Here is a 20,875-nt window from a genome sequence, read left to right as displayed (position 1 = left end):
GCCAAAATTCACATAATGCCACACAGATTAAGCCAAAATTCACATTATGCTCCACAAACAGGAACATTAAAAATTGACACCATAATGTTCATTACATGTTAAGCCACACGCCATTATGTCCATTACGTATTATGCCAAACACAATGCCTATTAAAAATGATGCTCCATAAGTGCTGCTTACCTACATGCTCATTGCCAAGGGTTCCATGCTCATTGCCAGGGGTTCCATGCTCGTTGCCATGTGGGATTGCATGCTCATTGCCAAGGGGGAATACATGCTCATGGCAACTGGGGGACAGACGCTGCCAGGCAGAGTGACAGCCTCCCCCCCTTTACCTGGCTATCTCATTTAAATGGCTATATCTTCGGAACCAACATATCCAGTTTCATGAGACAAGTATCATATTGAAAAACTTCTGAGTGGGTTTCGAATGATTTTGGTCCAGTAAAACTGGGCCATTTGGTTCCAGAGTAATCTGCCCTCAAAGAACATGAACAGCCATGACATTACATTTCAAAAATAAAAAAATTGGTTTACCCACAATATCTCTGGAACCAATTGACCCATATGGTATCAGATTAAAGGCCCAGCAATTTGGGTTCGATTGAGATCAACCATGAGCTTCTGTGATGCCAGGGTACTGGCAGCCTTCGGAACTGGGTGGGGGTCGGAATTAAGGGGACCCATGCTATCGTATGGGGAAAACATTCCAGATTTGCCAGGCGATATCTACGGCTCCCGGGGGGGCTAGCAAGACAGTTTGAAAGCCCTGGTCCTCAGCTACAAAATGAGCTATGTCTGAAATGACAGGGGGGCACATGCCCGGGTGCCCCCCCCGAATCCACCCATGCAGTTAATAGAATTTTAAAGTAATTATAATTGTAGCATCCTATGTAATAAAAGGCTATTGCTACTCATCAACTTAACAGGGGGAATTCAAGTGTTGTGACGGCCACTAGATGGCACATAATTCAAGTCTTGCTCTGTTTAGGCACTGACATTACTGTTATGCTGTTTCATCATTTTGACGGGCTGGAAATAGCAGGGAAATAATGGGGTTGTCGAAATGCGGCTCTCCAAAACTGAGCCAAGAATCCAGGAAATGGATCTATCCAAAAGGTACAGACAGCAACTTCTAGCTTTCTCTAATCGGGACCTGCCGAAAAGGTGGAGGAGCTTCAGTGATTGTGGGTGTGGTCTAGTGTATAGTTGGTGTGGCCTCTGAATCCCTTCAGCGATCACTGGCTGCTCTGCAATAACAGTCACATGTTCCTCCGTTCACTCAGCGTTATGTCATGAGGTCACATGTTTAGAGGGTGGAGCAAGAACAAGGCATAAAATCGCCCAGCTCGGGCGCTGCTGTCAATAATGTATTTGACTTTTATTTTACATTTATTTAACAGCTGTGTATTGTGGCACAAAGTCAGTGGGGGGATCACTTTGGTATATGAAACCTTGGATAAACTGCCCATTTAACTTTACTATCCTACTATTGATTGGTCAAATGGGTCAAATTTATACAACACTTAGAACGGACTTATCTCAGGTACAATGGATCTACAATTGGGCAAGAGGCGGATTATTTGTAGCAACCCAAGGGTCTAGTCATGAAACATAGAAAAGAGAGGAGAAGCGCGCCAGTGGAGGAGTTGTCAATGGCAACCAATCAGCTTTGAAGCTACATTTATCAAGTGCATTCTATACAATGATACATAGCGTACAACTTCTATTTTTCTGCTTCATTAATAGACCCCTAAGGATTTGCCAATCCTTGGAAAAAGATAAAGCGAAGAGAGTGAAAGTGGGTGTGTATGCAAAAGGTCGACATTGACAGAATGTTGACACAAGCAAAAGGTTTAAGAGCAAAAAGGTTGACATGAGTTTTTTTTACGTTTTTGTGTCAATGTTGACACCTGTCAACAGGGACAGAAAATTAGTGTCGCTCATTTGCTCACACTTTACCGTTCCCTCCTGGAGTCCACGTGGAGTATGAAGTATGAAAAAGTCCAAAAAAATGAAGGAAAAAAAAATTGTGAAAAACTCATGGCAACAATTTCATGTTTCATTCATTGCCATGTCAACATTTTGTCAATGTCAGTCTATTCCATGTCGACCTTTTGCCAATAGCCACCTACTGCATGTTGTCCTTTTGGTGTCGACATAATGACTGTTGATCTAAAATTTGTAGACCTACCAACAGGATACTACAAAAATGACCAACCAATCAGCTGCCAATGGTCATTTCCCAAGCACAAATAACTTGTCAGTTAGGAGCTGATTAGCTGATACTTTGGGGAAAATTCACTAAGCTGGGAGCTCTATTTCACATGTGACGTTGCTCTGGGCAACCCATCAGATACTCTCTATTATCTTCTAGAAGGTGCTAAATAAATAAAAAGTTCTGATTGGTTGCCCATAGCAACATCCCCTGTAAAATAGAACTCCCATTTTAGTAAATCCCCCCCCCCAAAAAAATTGACCCCTAACTGTCACCAGTACATTGATGGCAGTTAGGGGTCAATTTACTAAGTGTTTATAATTCTGCCGCAGCGACAGTGGTTCAGCACTGAGTACACGACCCTACGTACTGTACTGTATGTCTTGTATTCATTGTGCTAAGTCACTCATGTACATTACGTAGCCTCTGATGCAGGGCACGTCCGTCAGACCCTCATGGCCGGGGGTTTAATAGATTCATGTAAATTAGCAATGTAATAAAGCGCTCGCTGCTGCACTGATATATCATCGCAGCTAAGAGTTATTCATAGAAAATCCATAATATTCATAACTTCAATGAAAGTAAAGGTTCAGACCTAATAAATGACAGAATATGCTGTTCTTATTTATCCATTCCTGGAAACAAGTATTGGGATGTGACGGATATTCTGACATGTTAACATCTCTTATTAACTGCTGCTTATTAAAGGGAATCTAGACTTTTCAATAAACCCAAGATCGATTGTTCTCTGTCTGCCAAGAGCCCACAGCTACCTCTATTGTCTGCGCTTCATATTGTCTCCTCTATAAATAACTAATAAATACAGACTTGTTACATATTGGAATCATAAGTCAGATGGAAGTATCTGAAGTGGAACAGGCGGTTCCGGTGCCTGAGAGGCACATAGTAATCTGTACCCGCTGCTACAGGTGGCATTACACGGTTGGTAGGAAAAGTCAGCATGAATGTTAAGGTCGATGTAAAACATACAGCAATAGGATGGAGTAACTGGTGTGGAACCATTCATATTAATAGGCAATTTAATAACACCATCATTAAACATACATAAAAAATAATATAATGATAAAATATCATGTTCCCAGTAGTGCCAGCTACAGATGTCCCAGTAGTGCCAGTTACATATCATGTCCCCAGTAGTGCCAGTTACATATTATGTCCCCAGTAGTGCCAGTTACAAATGTCCCCAGTAGTGCCAGTTACAGATGTCCCAGGAGTGGCAGTTACATATCATGTCCCCAGTAGAGCCAGTTACATATCATGTCCCTATTATTGCCAGTTACATATCATGTCCCAGTAGTGCCAGTTACAGTTGTCCCCAGTAGTGCCAGTTACATATCATGTCCCAGTAGTGCCAGTTACAGATGTCCCCAGTAGTGCCAGTTACATATCATGTCCACAGTAGTGCTGTTACAGATGTCCCAAGTAGCATCAGTTACATGTCATGTCCCCAGTAGTCATGTTACATATGTTCCCAGAAGTGCCAATTACATATCATGTCCCCAGTAGTGCCAGTTACAGATGTCCCAAGTAGTGCTAGTTAGATATCATGTCCCCAGTAGAGTCAATTGCATATGTCCCCAGTAGTGCCAGTTACATATCATGTCCCCAGTAGTGCCAGTTACAGATCCCCCCCCCAGTAGTGCCAGTTACATACTGTATCATGTCCACAGTAAGGCTTTTACAGATGTCCCAAGTAGCGTCAGTTACATATCATGTCCCCAGTAGTGCCAGTTACATATCATGTCCTTAGTAGTCATGTCACAGATGTTCCCAGTAGTGCCAGTTACATATCATGTTCCCAGTAGTGCCAGTTACATATAATGTCCCCAGTAGTGCCAGTTACAAATGTCCCCAGTAGTGCCAGTTACAGATGTCCCAGGAGTGGCAGTTACATATCATGTCCCCAGTAGTGCCAGTTACATATCATGTCCCTATTAGTGCCAGTTACATATCATGTCCCAGTAGTGCCAGTTACAGTTGTCCCCAGTAGTGCCAGTTACAGTTGTCCCTAGTAGTGCCAGTTACATATCATGTCCACAGTAGTGCTGTTACAGATGTCCCAAGTAGCGTCAGTTACATGTCATGTCCCCAGTAGTCATGTTACATATGTTCCCAGTAGTGCCAATTACATATCATGTCCCCAGTAGTGCCAGTTACAGATGTCCCAAGTAGTGCTAGTTAGATATCATGTCCCCAGTAGAGTCAATTGCGTATGTCCCCAGTAGTGCCAGTTACATATCATGTCCCCAGTAGTGCCAGTTACAGATTCACCCAGTAGTGCCAGTTACATATCATGTCCACAGTAAGGCTTTTACAGATGTCCCAAGTAGCGTCAATTACATATCATGTCCCCAGTAGTGCCAGTTACATATCATGTCCTTAGTAGTCATGTCACAGATGTTCCCAGTAGTTCCAACTACATATCATGTCCCCAGTAGTGCCAGTTACAGATGTCCCCAGTAGCGTCAGTTACATATCATGTCCCCAGTAGTGCCAGTTACATATCATGTCCTCAGTAGTCATGTCACAGATGTTCCCAGTAGTTCCAACTACATATCATGTCCCCAGTAGTGCCAGTTACAGATGTCCCCAGTAGTGCTAGTTAGATATCATGTCCCCAGTAGAGTCAATTGCATATGTTCCCAGTAGTGCCAGTTACATATCATGCCCACAGCAGATATGTTACAGATGTTCCAAGTAGTGCCAATTACATATCATGTCCCCAGTAGTGCCAGTTACATATCATGCCCTCAGTAGTCCCAGTTACATATCATGTCCAGAGTAGTTGTGTTACAGATATTCCCAGTAGTGACAATTACATGTCATGTCCCCAGTAGTGCCAGTTACATATGGTATCATGTCCCCAGTAGTGCCAGTTACATACGGTATCATGTCCTCAGTAGGGCCATGTCTCATTGTGTGATCTTGATAAAGGCCTGCAATAGGCTGAAACATCGATGATTATGGTTTGATCTTTTTGCCTATTTAATATTATTTCTCTACAAAGAGTGCCCTTTATAGCATTTATTTGCTGCATCTCATATTATTTGGATATCCTGGACCGATTTCTTTACATGGAGCACTCCTGATGAGTACTATCTGGATATGAGTGCAGGATCCTTTGAAAATTATATATATATATATATATATATGGAAGAAAAAATAGAAGGAGTGCACCAATGAGTATAACAGTTTGACTTTTACTGATAAAAAGTAATAAGAGTACATACATAAAGGTAAAGAATAATCAGCATATCCACCGTGTCATATTGCGCAAGCCACGTCTGGACAAGGGCAGCAGAGTCAGCAGCACTGGCGGGGTGGTCACACTGGATCCCACAGATGGAAGTCAGCCAGGCGGAGGAACGGTATCAAGCGTGTCAAACAAGAAGATCAGAATCGGACGGAACAGCTGATGGAGCAGTAGACTCGTCGGGAAACCACGCCCCAACGCGTTTCGTCACTACGGACTTCTATTTTTTCTTCCATGTCCTTTACTCTGTGAGGTACAAGCTAACCTCCTTTGAAGTTGAGCTGCCCATATCACCTCTCCGTGGACGGAACCCATTGAAAAGATTTTGGGGACTTTGCGCAGATTGGTATATTGTCTGTATATATATATATATATATATATATATAGCAGCACTTAATCCTTAAATAGGAAAGAAAACCAGCACTCACGTTTAGATGAAAAAAAGTGGATTGTATTTCAAATAGTCATGTCGTTAAGCCAGCGTGTCAGCAGTCCCGACAGCTGTTTTGACCGGCAGCATGCCAGCCTGATGAAGACTGGCATGCTGCCGGTCGAAACAGCTGTCGGGACTGCTGACACGCTGGCTTAACGACATGACTATTTGAAATACAATCCACTTTTTTTCATCTAAACGTGAGTGCTGGTTTTCTTTCCTATTTAAGGATTAAGTGCTGCTGTAAATGTTCTATGGACCTTGCACCACACCATTTATTGTTACCTGCGAGTGCCACCTTGCCTGAAGTACATATATATATATATATATATATATATATATATATATATATATACAGGGCTATTTTTGTGCAGGCTCCAGCAGGAACTGTGGCCCTTATTCTAGTTCACTCTTTCTGACAAAATATTTCTTAGATGGACAAAACCATGTGCACTGCAGGTGAGGCAGGTGTTACTTGTGCAGAGATAATTAGATTTGGGTGGGGTTTTACACCTGCCTCACCTGCAGTGCACATGGTTTTGTCCATCTAAGAAATATTTTGTCAGAAAGAGTGAACTAGAATAAGGGCCACAGTTCCTGCTGGAGCCTGCACAAAAATAGCCCTGTATATATATATATATATATATATATATATATATATATATATATATATATATATATATATATATATACACACACAGTATATATGGAGAACATTGTCTGAGGATCAGTGCCCTGTGCCTGGCTCACCCCGGAGGTGTTCCTAATGTTGACTGAAAGGCAACAGGGCCTTTGATGATGATAAATACAGCATTTGTTGTAGAGTCCTCATGATGCCCCAGGTGGGGTGCCACAGATCCTGCAGTGACCACGGGGCACTGATGGGGCCACCCAGCGAGGACAGACCTTTGAGATGACTTCCTCAAACCACCACTGAGAACTGGACGCCTACCCAAGTGTTAAATGCTAAAATTATTTATAGCAAAGAAAACAGTTTGATTTTATTTTGGTTACTGTTACAAGGTTAAACTTTGATCAATTACCAAATTCATTATACCGATCTGTTTAGCGACTACTGCAGACGTTTAAGGAAAAACTGTACAATACCATCAAGACTTGGCAGCTCCGCCGCGCCAGAGCCCCCGGGCTTGTTTCACGAAGTGCGTGCGCTGCTGGAGATGCCTGCTTCAGCAGCAGAGAATATATGGTCAGCCAGGCACGGATGCACTAAATTCTATTCATCTGGATAAATACCAATTCTAAAACTTGTAGGTGTCAGATTCGCTAACATTATTTTAATGATTGGTAATTGATCATTTAGGCGATAGGGCAGCGTTCTGTTATTTCAAGGTAATGCTGCATGACCTGAAATCGTTTATCACCATTACTGTATTTAAGAAGATCCAAGCTTTATTGAGAAATGTGTATAGAGGGTTAGGAACTGGCTACAATTGATACGGGGGCTCATTTAGGTGTGCTTGTTCTTGCTGCCAGCGTTGCTATCTTTTTCCGTTCAACAATTGGAATTATATGCTTATATTGGTATAAAATAACCTGACAATAGAGATGCTGCCCACCGCTGTTACATCATTTGGATCTGACGATGCTGATACATCGGTACCATCATCCAGGGCAGGCGACAGGGGGGTTCAAAGGGGACACTCGTACCGGGCCCCGACCAGTTGAGGGGCCCCAAGATTTTGAGAGACTCGGGGTCTGAAAGCATGGCTGCCTAATCACTTGTCTGGCTACCTGTATGTATGAGTTTAGTGACATCACGCAACACACAATGCTGTGCCCTCCCATCTCTGCCCTCCCGTATTATATTGCATTGTAAATATTAATTATCTATTTACTTCTAATAATAAAAAAAAATACATTCAATATGCAATGTAATAAGAATCCGCGTTCGATGTTGGGCCCCCCCCCCGAGATATCAGTGTTCCAGGCCCCAAGATTTCTGTTGCCAGCCCTGCCATCATCGCTTATAGAGGCATGTGGCTGTGTCCGAGCCTCGATAGTCACTCTCATGAGATGCAGAGGGCTCTCCACAACCACCCCTTATTACCACCCCCAAACGCTGTATTCCTGCCTCTCACTTTGTGACTTATTCCCCAATGCGACCACAAGCACAAATCACTCACTGCGTTTGCATCGCCACACCCCTGTTTTAATGCAACCCCCGCAGTTGAGCACTGTACGAAAAAGGACAATTATGGCTCTAGAACCAAAACTGTCATGTATTAATGACTCTAGACACTCACAATGGTTGAGATATGGAGGCCACTACTGTGCATGTTTGTGATTTTCCTTTGGGAAGGCTTTATATGCTTAACCAAAATGGCCACTGTCTGGTCTTTTGTGCATGTGCTTCTTTATCATGTCATGGTAATAAATCATCAAAGTGTTCTACTGATCTCCAAGAGTTCCTTAGATATCCTGAGGATAGCTGCTACCAAACCACACCACTACCGCTTAGTGTATATGCATCGCTACCCTCATACAACACTGGATTCAGTTCTGTATGTCCCATCCTTATGCTGAATGTATGTAACTGTGACTTGACTATGGCTGTATAAACACACTATAGGAGATGATGCATGCTTGGATAGGGGCTTCGTAGCTTCACACCCATCTGCTGGTACTGTATGTATTTGTTCTTCCATACTTTTGTGTATCCTGAAAGGCAGCTGACATTTTGTTGAGGACATTTCTATACAGATTCTTATTTGAAAGTGTGGACTCACAGGATTTTCTCTGGCAGGCCCCATACTGCTGCCCAGACAGTCCCATCCTTTATGGTGGCCGTGTTGCTGCTCGTAGCTAATTTATAAACTATAAATAAAAGATGATATAAGGTGTGATTTTTTGCACATGTGAGATTTTTAGGAAAAACGTCCAAAATTGCCCGTTTACCAAAAATCGCACCTGTAGTAATGTGCGAATTGCAGTAAACTTTGCAGGATTTGACCTGTCTAGAAAAACGCTCATTCAAAATTGCATCCAGAAGTTTTCTCATAGGAACCATCAAAATCGCAAATGTAAAAGGGTGCGGATTTTCAATTTGCACCCTTAAATTTATCAAAAATTGCAAAACAAATAGAGCACCCCCAGCCTGAGAGAGAGAGAGAGAGAGAGAGAGATACAGGAAGAAAGAAGAGACAAGAGAAAAGAGAGCAAGTGACAAAGAGGAGAGGGAGAGAGACAGAGAGAGAGAGAGAGGGGGGGGGGTTAGACAGAAAGGAGGGAGATAGACAAAAAAGAAAGCGAGACAGCAAAGATATAAATAGAGAGTGAGAGGGGTAGAGAGAAGTGAGAGAGCAAGAGAGACACAGAGAGAGTAAAAAAGAGAAGAGAGAGTCAGAAATTGAGAGGGGCTGTGGCAAGTTGGATATGAAGAAAGAGGGGGAGGGAAGAGTGAAATAGAGGGAGAGAATGAGAGAGAGGGAAAGTGAGATGGGGCCAGAGAGAATTGAGAAATAAAGAGAGAGAGAGTTTGGAAGACAGGTCATAGAGATAGAGGGGGAGGGAGAGAGATAGGGGGGATATAGAGATAGAGAGGGGTGGGGGAGAGAGAGGGGGAGGAGAGAGTGAAGGGGAGGGGGAGAGGGGGGGAAGAGGTGGGTGGAGAGAGAGAGAATGAAAGACAGATGTATCCGATATCAGTACAGTCCCTCCATTTACCAGATGGGCACACAATATCCATATTTCTAGATGAAGCAAGTTAATGTACTGGATATTGTAGCTGTTGTATATAATGCACCATTGCCTCTAATTTCCTCCGCACCTTCTCTAAAGGTAGCATTGATGAAGCCTAAAATGTCCTTCATTCGCCAAATGCCATCTTCTGCTCCTGGAGGGCACAATGGGCTCTCATCTGCATGCCGGTCAGGAGATGTGTTTGTTTAGTGCAAATGACATCCCATTGTTCATTTGGGATTTTATGCACACGTGCCTCTTTGTGTTTTCATTCCATTTGCCTCGGGGATTACACTGCCTTCCTCCCAATTCTTAGAGATTCTCTCGGAATCCAAGAGGCAAACAGACCTGTTTGTTAACTAAATCCTTAGCCGGGAAAAAAAAAAAAAAGGCTGATATCGGCTTCTCATTTTTGCAGATTGTTTTATTTTCCTTTTTTAAACTTAAAGATCAATGGTGAGATGATGCTTTTATGCAGAAGTAAATTAATCCTTGTATATATACAACATGCGGGAAGTGCTGTCGCTGAAGGAGTCCTTGATTTTGTTTTTATTTTAATGTGCTTATTGTGTTATTTATTGCTCACAATTTATTGTATCAGATCTCATTCTGCAGAGAGTTTCCGCTTTACCAGCAGGAGTAGATCTTGAAGGAATACATTACATCAGTGAATAATTCAGTGAGTTCAAAGAAGTATATTATACTACAAATATATTTTGAAACATGTTTTGGATTCTTTCATAGAGAAATAGGTCATAATGCTCTACACGTGACCCCGGTAGAGGGGCGGCTGCTACATTATAAAGTGCTATCTTTTTGTAAATATTTAGTCATTTATACATTACGACTACACTACTGGTGCATGCAGGGCCGGCGCCACCACTAGGCAGCTTTAGGCATTTGCCTAGGGCGCCGGCCACTGTGGGGCGGTAGTTGGGAGCAGGGACCCCCCCCAATATGGAGGTGAGTGGCTGTCACTCCTCTCCTCTTCCCCCCGAGCAACTCGGCGGCAGATGCCGCATCCATGCAGATGGACAGCTGGTGCTGGCTGACACCAGTGTCTCTCCCTGTGGAGTGACGTAGCGGCGTGGAGCATCGCACCAGGCAAACCCACCCCTCCTCCCTCCCCTGTGGAGCGACCGTGGCACCACACCTCATCAACCCCCCCCCGTGCGGCGGCTGCCGCATCGCAGTGTCCCCCCCGTGCGGCGGCCGCATCGCAAAGTGTCCCCCCCCCTTGTGGGGCGGGTGAGTGCCAGGGTGCCCCGCCTGGGGCGCTCCGGTAGCTTGCACCGGCCCTGGGTGCATGTTCCTAAGTCATCTACACAAATGGTCAAAACATCAACAGTTGGAAGTGATCAGATGTTATTAAAAATAAAGGCTAATAGAAGTTTGAGAAATGATTTACACAAACGATATCAAATGGAACAACCTAAAGATGACTAACGACATCGGAAAAGTTGATGCAAACGTGTTTCACCTTGGATCAGGCCATTTAGCAGTGTTGTGGATTGACAAAGTTTGTAGACGATACAATTGTTGAGTTTGCAATTCAACACTCTGGGGAGAATTTGGAATGAAATAAAGTACCAACCAATCAGCTCGTAACTTGTTATTTTTCAAACACAGACTGCGAAATGAAAGAAGATGGTTGGCTGGTACTTTATCTCTCTCCATGTTATATCTGATCCATTTTTGATAAAGCTACAGTACCCCTCTGTTTGTAATTGCACCGGTATGATGCTCCCTTACATGTGCCTTGCTGTAGCTGTGAAATCTGCAGCTTTGTGGGTCATCTAAACGCCGCTGGCACGAATGCCCAACCCCCCCCCCCCCCACGCCGATATCCCCGCACGCATGCAAATGGATGTTTAGCATAAACCCCAATTCATAGCCTTGCATGGGGGGGGGGGGCAAATTCATTCGATAGTCGCAGACCATGAAGTGATTTTGCAAGCGCTCACAGACCTAGAATGGGAGCGCCAAGTGTTTTCTTGGGGATGCCCATGAAATGCTGGCCATTCCCATGGGCGCAATCCATCACCTCCACCCCAAGCCTCCCCGCCCGCACTGTTAGGTGCGAACGGGATGTCGAATAAGCAATTCGCCACGCCCGCTCGCTCAAAGTGGCTGCACATAAAAGTTTATGCGCAGATGCTAACCATCGCTTCCCAGGAGAGCGAAGGAATCAGAACGAGAACCAATATGTAGGCTGTACCCAGCTCTAGAATAAATAAAAAAAAAAATATTAAAATACAAATTCCAAACACCACTTAGAGGCAGATGTATTAAGCCTGGTGAAGAGATAAACTGGAGATAAAGTGGAAGGGGGATAACGCCCAAGCCAATCAGATCCCAACTGTCATATTTCAAACACAGCTGATTGGCTGGTGCGTTAACTCTTCCAAGTTATCTCCACTTTATCTCCAGTTTATCTCTTCTCCAGGCTTAATACATCTGCCCCTTAGAGTACAGGTGTATGTAAAATGCAATATTTTGCAACATAAGGAGGAATGGGGTAAATATTTATTATTTATAAGCAGTTTCTTATATAGCGCATACAGAAGGAGCGCCTCTCTTCTTTGGCCGGGGATCACCAGTCTGTCTCCGCTGACGATCGCCGGCCCAGAAGCGCTCCATCTGACTGGGAGGGGCGTGTGTATCACACGCACGCGCGTCCCAGTTTCAGGTCGGCGCCGCGGCGGGTCCCTGCCCGTCTCCACTTCAGACAGGCAGGGATAGGGGGGACAGCGGGGCGGCGAGGGGCACCGGGGGGAGGCGTGCATGCGCGCCCCTGGCGAGAGCTGGCGATAGAATCGCCAGCCCCTGCAAGGAAGAAGCCGGCTCCATCTGTACATATTCCGCAGCGCATGAATATTCTGCGTAATAGTGGTATCATTGTCCGCATTTGACCTATAGTTCTCATTTCTGGATACTAACCCTTTGAGTGCCAATGGAATTTGGCAAAATAGGTGTGAAAATTGCCAAACAAACATTTTTATTCATCATAGTAACCTGTAATGTCACCTTATATAGGAAATATAATCTTTTTCCACACATTTTTTTCTTTGAGTTTGTATAACAAATATAAGCGACGCTGAGATTTTTAGCAGATATTATGTGCATCTCTCCCAGGCCCTTATTCTGATCGGTGCGGCCGGATCCGAATATGCGGCCAGGACCGTGCGAGCGAAACCCCGCCTTCCATACGGATCGCCAACTCCGTCCGTATGCGGTAAGAAGGTGGCCGAACGGACCGCACGTGTATTTTTCATGGAATACGCCTCCTCCATCTCAGGGAACCTCCCCCATCATTCGATGGTCGCAGACCATCGAATGCAGGACCGAGTGGTCCACCAGCTCCCGCAACCTCAGACCACACGGACATTTTTCCGTGCAAAAGCAGGGATCTGGGCGGGCAGCTGACATCCGGCGATGTCATATGTCCGCCCCCTACACGTGCGTCACGGCCGCATTACCATACGTACGCCCAGCGTTTGCATGGGAACGCCCATGAAACGCGGGGCGTATGCATATGGTAATGAGCCCAAATAGCCCTTCACGCCCCTCTCCACCCCCTGTTCGGTGTGTTCACATTTCATGCGGGATTTGGCCGTACGCCCCACTCGCACATGCGCAGATATGCCTCTGCACATGCGCAGACACAAAACATCGGCGGACCGACCGCACGCGGACATTACCGCACCAACCAGAATAAGGGCCCCAGAGATCTCGGCACTCAAAGGGTCAAATAAAAGCTTAAATAAGAACAGGGAGACATATGGAACCATATTTTTAGCTGCTCAGTTCACAGAGAAACTGTATAGTTCCAAGTGTTACCTGTAATATTTGTGTGATCAATACAGTCATTGTCCAAGAACACAGAAGATTGTGATGATATTGAAACAAAACAAACATTTTTTTTTCAGCTAAAAAAAAAAAAAAGACGTAAAAAAATTAAAAACCAACCAGTAAAGTCCGATCCCCGCAACACGACCACAGATAAAACTGGAAAATAAAAGCTTTCTGAGAATCAGTTGAATCATTCAATGCACAATATACCCACGAGCACACAGAGAGGCACTTCAAAAGAAATAGCTTCAAATAAAAAAAACATCAATAACAAATAATACGAGTGAGAGCTAAAGGATAGAGGTCAGGATAAAAAACAATGTTGGAAAATAAAACTGGAGTGTGTTTTATGAAATCTAAGATTCACCCAACAACGGGAGAAATCTGCGTCAATGTGTAAAAGTCAATACAAGTTATAAAAGGTGTTTCACTGGCTGGTATTGGGCTTTAGAAGAATGCAAAGTTCCAGAAAGTTACTGCTGGTCCCTGCTGGTCTGCTGCTGATCTTCCAGTACACCATGGCTACATTCCAGGAGGAAGTCAGAACATCGGAGCTTAGGGGGAAGCTGCAAGTAACTGCCACAGTTTTCAGACTACCCAGCAGGTCACATGTTCCAGATCACCCGAGAGATGCACAGGCAAAGTTCATCAACTGTCACAGTTACCAAAGCACAGTGATGATGCAGACCAATCTGTGACAAACACCTACTACCCAAGCTGGTGACATCTGAGAACCTGAGTATCTGATTATCGGCGAGCATACATAGTTTCAAGGGAAAATGTTTCCTGGCATTAAGAGTATCCATATCGCAAGCACAGGGGCGCCAAGGTTGGGTGTGAAAAAAAGGAAAAAAATAACCTGGAACTGGGAGGGCGGCAGATAACACAATCCCACCTACTGCACCAGTGGGTGCAGCAAAAGGGGCTTAGCCACGCCCTTCTAGTGGCCACACCCCCAGCACCCCCATCTTTACTGTTTGCAGCCTGAAATTAATAGAGTGATGAATGGGGAGTGCAATACAACTGGCCCTAAAGACGCCCATAAGCGCCCATAGCTGCCCATTAGCACATTATTGGCCATTCCACCCTCCCCATCATGTCACTACCCCCTTTATTTTGTGGCCATTCTTGGTGCCTCTAGACCGGCAGAAGCATTTCTAGCCACATCCCACAATTTGGCCGCAATTTGCTGCCTTTTGTTCCACCCCCCAACAGATGCAAAGTAAAATAAAAATAAGTCAAAATAAAATGTAATGACAAAATAGAATCAACTGACCTAACCAGCCCGGGATTTCCATATATTCACCTTTGTGAATTACTTTACAAAACATTAATTAAGGAAACCAATATTACATTGTTATGTGATACAGGCTTAAGGATACAGTATGTCTCAGCACACCATAGGTATGTCTCATACTCTCCAGGAAAACACACAACTATGATGGACCTAACTGAGCAGAGGTCTGAGGTCATGGCTGACAGCAGATTTGGCCGCGTTGCCGCTGTCAGGTGATAAATCTAGTGGCGCAGTCTATTACGTCGGACGGGACAGTAAGCGCGGTGAAGGCACTGAGATAGAATTCCAGATACTGTATGTGTGGTGTAATGAGGTTACATGTGGACAGATTGCAGACAGTGAGGAATGGCGCGCTCTTAAATTAACTTATCTCTCCACCCAATTGTATTGTAAATGACTCTATACAGTATTTTCGCTCCTGTGAATTATATTATGAATCATTTCACCAGCGTTTCACTGGAAAAACAAATCCAAAATGAGTCGAACGGCACCTGGCACAGCGAAATATTCTGTTTGCCGCACCTAAAGCCACATTTGTATAATCCTGATATAGGGAGATACTACGGATGGAGCCCCTCTCTTCTTTGCCCGGCTCTCACAAGGCCGTCCCCGCTGGCGAGAGCCGGTGGAGAGGGACTCTATCAGACTGGGATGCGCGTGCGTCTCAGTCTCTTGGTGGCTGGGCAGCGGGACCCTACTCGTCTCCGCTTCAGAGAGATGGGCAGGATAGGGTGGAGGGGTCGAGGCGGCGATGGGGACCATAAGTAGTGATGGGGAGGCAGCGGATGGTGGCGGGGAGCTCCATCACCACGTCATCCTCATTTGAAAAGAAGAGACAAGTGAATAACAGTTTAGCTGGTGGTGGTGGTGGTGGTGGTGGTGGTGGTGGCGGCTGTAAACTGGTGTGGTCATCTCTAGCTCTGGTGGAACCCTTGAGAACAGCTCAAGACACAAAGTACATTCACTTTGATTGCTAAGGGGGGAATGTATCAATCCTTAAGGAGAAATAAAGTGGAGAGATATATAATACCAAATGACCAGCTTCTGTCATTTTTCAAAAACAGCCAGTAACATGGAAGTTAGAAGCTGGTAGTTTGTCTCCCTACAATGTTTGATCTATCTACCCCCCAGGCACTCCCTTGCAGACTCCGGACCTGTGGAGAGATAGAGGGGCAGAACTCGTAGCTCAGCATCAGTGTGGAAGAATGTCAGCCCTGTTCTCCCTGGCCTTGAATGGGTTATTATATAATTACACGACCACTGAGAGTTCTGTTTTCTAGCCCGGGGGCTGAGTCTTTGCCAGGCACTGATTAAGTATCTTCTAAATTACCAAGCAAAATGGATTCTTTGATAAATGATTGCAATCAGGTTGATAATATATAATTTTGATTAATCAAGGAAGTTTGATTAATACGGGTGTTGATCTTCAAATAATTCCTTGTAGCAATAAGATACTGTTTACTGTCATTCAAGTTAAGTGGGATTATCTGAGAGCGGTCAGTGGTGTTTTCATATTTCCAACACAATAAATACATCAACCTCACCTAGAATTATAATAACTAAGGCTGCGATGTAGAGTATACACATAGAAGACCAACAATGGGTTCCTGGAGCTATAGACAAGCAGAAGAGTAAAGCTAAATATTATTGTTGCCAACACGTGGCAGATAGTGGGGGAGATTCTCTAAGAATCTCCGCCCCCCTTCTCCGCCCATCGCATTTATAATAATTGCATATGTTGTAACATATGCGATAATTATAGCAAAGGACAGCTCTTGCGTTAAGAGCTGTCCTTTGCGATGAGAGTCGCCGGGTCCCAGCAGGTCCCGGCGGCTCCCCCCTCCCTCACACACCCGGCACTGCTGCTGCTGTGCCGGGCTCTCCTCCTCCCTGCACCCGGAAGAGGATCAGTGCAGGGAGGAGGTCACAGGTCTGGGCAGCACAGCTCTGTGCTGCCCGGACACAGGTGAGGGGGCGATGCAGGGCGGCGGGGGTCCGTGCGGGGCGGCAGGGGGTCATTGCGGGGCGGTGGTGGGATGCGGTAAAAGCCCATTGGCTTCTATGGGGCATCGCCAGATTTTTCTGGCGATGACCCCCCGCCGCGTTAACCCGGGTTACAGCATCCCAAAATGCAGTAAAAACCCGATAATGGGGTTTTTACCGCATTTCTTGTTTAGAGAATCTCCCCCAGTGTGTATATATATATATATATATATATATATATATATATATATATATATATATATATATGTAGGAGAGTCCGCACTCAGGGTAGGTCGTTGTCAAAGGGGGTGCTCCAACAGATGAAAGAACATCACAAAGATATAGAGGTATATGAAATGGGCACTCACCAAGGTCTTAAATTCAGCAAAAAGATTTATTCACGAAATGATAATACATCCGACGTGACGTGACGTTTCGATCAAAGGATCGTCATCAGGAGAATATCAACATAGGTAACAGAAATCATTCCCAACCAACAGGCAACCTGGTATCCATCCATGGAGGAGATACAACTGTATAGCCTCGCCGGGCCAGTTTAAATACCATCACACAGGAAGTGATCACTGCACTTCCTGGTGCAACATCTAAAACGGTACAATCCTAAGTTTGGGCATGTAAATGGAGTTAAGGCCGTCTGCTAACATAAGTAATAGACATAGGGACAGCGAATTGTACCAGAGTAGAGCAACTAGCAACATAAATCAATAAAAGCGCTGTTTAGCGCTGAGCGCTCCAGTCCCGCTCCACCGGAAGTAGAATCTGCGTTCCACCCGCTCAAATCGCGGGGAACTTCCGCGTGTCAGAGCTCACAACGTCAGCAGCGCTATACCGGAAGTAGAACTAGCGTTCCACCGGTACTAGCAATGGGGAACTTCCGCGTTCCATACACAGCGCGCATCGCTGCAGTATACCAACAACTACTGTTGTCATGACAGCGCAACTTGGAATATAGTGGGAACCGATCAGCGGGGAGCAAGAGATGATAAACAATGTGTAGGATGTTGTGGTATTCATAAACCAGCCCGGGTGGCCTCACTAGTACTGGCAGAATATATAAAATAACAAAAAGATAATAATAATAAAAAATAAAAATAAAAATATTAAATGTAAACACCAAAACAAATTATCTATGTGTCACCACTTGTTGACACATAGGACAAAAAAACAAAATAACATAAATAATATTATATACATATGTGAAGTCCAAAAAATATATATATATATACAGGATGTAAATTGCTATACTTTTTTTAAATTTTATAATATTTAAATATTTTTATCTTTTTATATTTTTATAGAAAAATTATTAGTAGAAGAGTTTATGGACAGAATACCCCAAGGGGGTAATGAGGGATATATACCACTCCAGTGGATATCAGCTCACAATAATATCAATGTGAGACAAGCGTATCATAATCATCAGGCATAAATAACACCAAATAATACTAAATACAAATATAACTAAATAGATAAATAAATAAAAATAAAAATAAACATAAAAATACAAATAAAAATAAAAATAAATATAAAAATAAGGAATGACCCGGAGACACCAAATCCAACTTAAAAAAAACAAAAATCCAAACCAAGGCAACTGGAAACATAACCATAAAAATGAAAAAACGGGAGAAGGGTATCCGAGGTTATTTAACGCAAAAAAATGGACAACGGATTTGCCTCATTTAGGCCTTTAGGGGCAATGGTGCCCAGCTCAAAGATCCATTTAGCTTCTCTTTTCTTAAGCATGGTATCCCTATCACCACCTCTCACGGGTTTAGGGATATGATCTATCAACATGCATCGAAGGCTGGCCACACTGTGACCTATTTTAGCAAAATGTTTGGCGACAGGTTTGTCCGAAGTTTTTGAGACAATCGCCGCCCTGATAGTGGTCCTATGATTAGCCATCCTCTCTCGAAAGTCTCGCTTGGTCAGGCCCACATAATATAACCCGCATGGGCAAATCAGGATATAGATTACATAATCCAATCTGCAGTGGAGCCGATGTCTGATGGTAATCTTTTTCCCACTGTGCGGGTGGGCAAAAGCTGGCCCTGTCATCATGGACCTGCAGGTAGTGCAATCGCTGCACCTAAAGCCACCATTTTTAGGGCGAGGAAACCAGGTGCCTGCATCTGTTTTTGGTTGGCATCTCTAGATGCCTCACCAAGGCAAGGTCCAAAAATTCAGCAGATCAGCTAGTGCCTCCTATAGCTGACAAGAAACCGAGAATGATTTATGCCAACACATTTGATACAGGGGCACACACTAGGAAACAGAAACTTGCCAAATATTGGCCAATTATAGCCACTGACCCGGCGTTCACTGGGGTTAGTAAAACACCTCCTATGTGTGCATACAGATGAGGAAGCAACCTCAAGGATCTGTTAATGAGACCTCTCTGCCAACCAAAAACAGATGCAGGCACCTGGTTTCCTCGCCCTAAAAATGGTTGCTTTAGGTGCAGCGATTGCACTACCTGCAGGTCCATGATGACAGGGCCAGCTTTTGCCCACCCGCACAGTGGGAAAAAGATTACCATCAGACATCGGCTCCACTGCAGATTGGATTATGTAATCTATATCCTGATTCGCCCATGCGGGTTATATTATGTGGGCCTGACCAAGCGAGACTTTCGAGAGAGGATGGCTAATCATAGGACCACTATCAGGGCGGCGATTGTCGCAAAAACTTCGGACAAACCTGTCGCCAAACATTTTGCTAAAATGGGTCACAGTGTGGCCAGCCTTCGATGCATGTTGATAGATCATATCCCCAAACCCGTGAGAGGTGGTGATAGGGATACCATGCTTAAGAAAAGAGAAGCTAAATGGATATTTGAGCTGGGCACCATTGCCCCTAAAGGCCTAAATGAGGCAAATCCGTTGTCCATTTTTTTGCGTTAAATAACCTCGGATACCCTTCTCCCGTTTTTTCATTTTTATGGTTATGTTTCCAGTTGCCTTGGTTTGGATTTTTGTTTTTTTGAAGTTGGATTTGGTGTCTCCGGGTCATTCCTTATTTTTATTTTTATTTTTATTTGTATTTTTATGTTTATTTTTATTTTTATTTATTTATTTATTTAGTTATATTTGTATTTAGTATTATTTGGTGTTATTTATGCCTGATGATTATGATACGCTTGTCTCACATTGATATTATTGTGAGCTGATATCCACTGGAGTGGTATATATCCCTCATTACCCCCTTGGGGTATTCTGTCCATAAACTCTTCTACTAATAATTTTTCTATAAAAATATAAAAAGATAAAAATATTTAAATATTATAAAATGTAAAAAAAAGTATAGCAATTTACATCCTGTATATATATATATATTTTTTGGACTTCACATATGTATATAATATTATTTATGTTATTTTGTTTTTTTGTCCTATGTGTCAACAAGTGGTGACACATAGATAATTTGTTTTGGTGTTTACATTTAATATTTTTATTTTTATTTTTTATTATTATTATCTTTTTGTTATTTTATATATTCTGCCAGTACTAGTGAGGCCACCCGGGCTGGTTTATGAATACCACAACATCCTACACATTGTTTATCATCTCTTGCTCCCCGCTGATCGGTTCCCTCTATATTCCAAGTTGCGCTGTCATGACAACAGTAGTTGTTGGTATACTGCAGCGATGTGCGCTGTGTATGGAACGCGGAAGTTCCCCATTGCTAGTACCGGTGGAACGCTAGTTCTACTTCCGGTATAGCGCTGCTGACGTTGTGAGCTCTGACACGCGGAAGTTCCCCGCGATTTGAGCGGGTGGAACGCAGATTCTACTTCCGGTGGAGCGGGACTGGAGCGCTCAGCGCTAAACAGCGCTTTTATTGATTTATGTTGCTAGTTGCTCTACTCTGGTACAATTCGCTGTCCCTATGTCTATTACTTATGTTAGCAGACGGCCTTAACTCCATTTACATGCCCAAACTTAGGATTGTACCGTTTTAGATGTTGCACCAGGAAGTGCAGTGATCACTTCCTGTGTGATGGTATTTAAACTGGCCCGGCGAGGCTATACAGTTGTATCTCCTCCATGGATGGATACCAGGTTGCCTGTTGGTTGGGAATGATTTCTGTTACC

This window comes from Crinia signifera, chromosome 11, assembly GCF_055691185.1.
Source record: "Crinia signifera chromosome 11, ASM5569118v1, whole genome shotgun sequence".
Lineage (NCBI taxonomy): Eukaryota > Metazoa > Chordata > Amphibia > Anura > Myobatrachidae > Crinia > Crinia signifera.
This window is presented reverse-complemented; position numbering follows the sequence as displayed.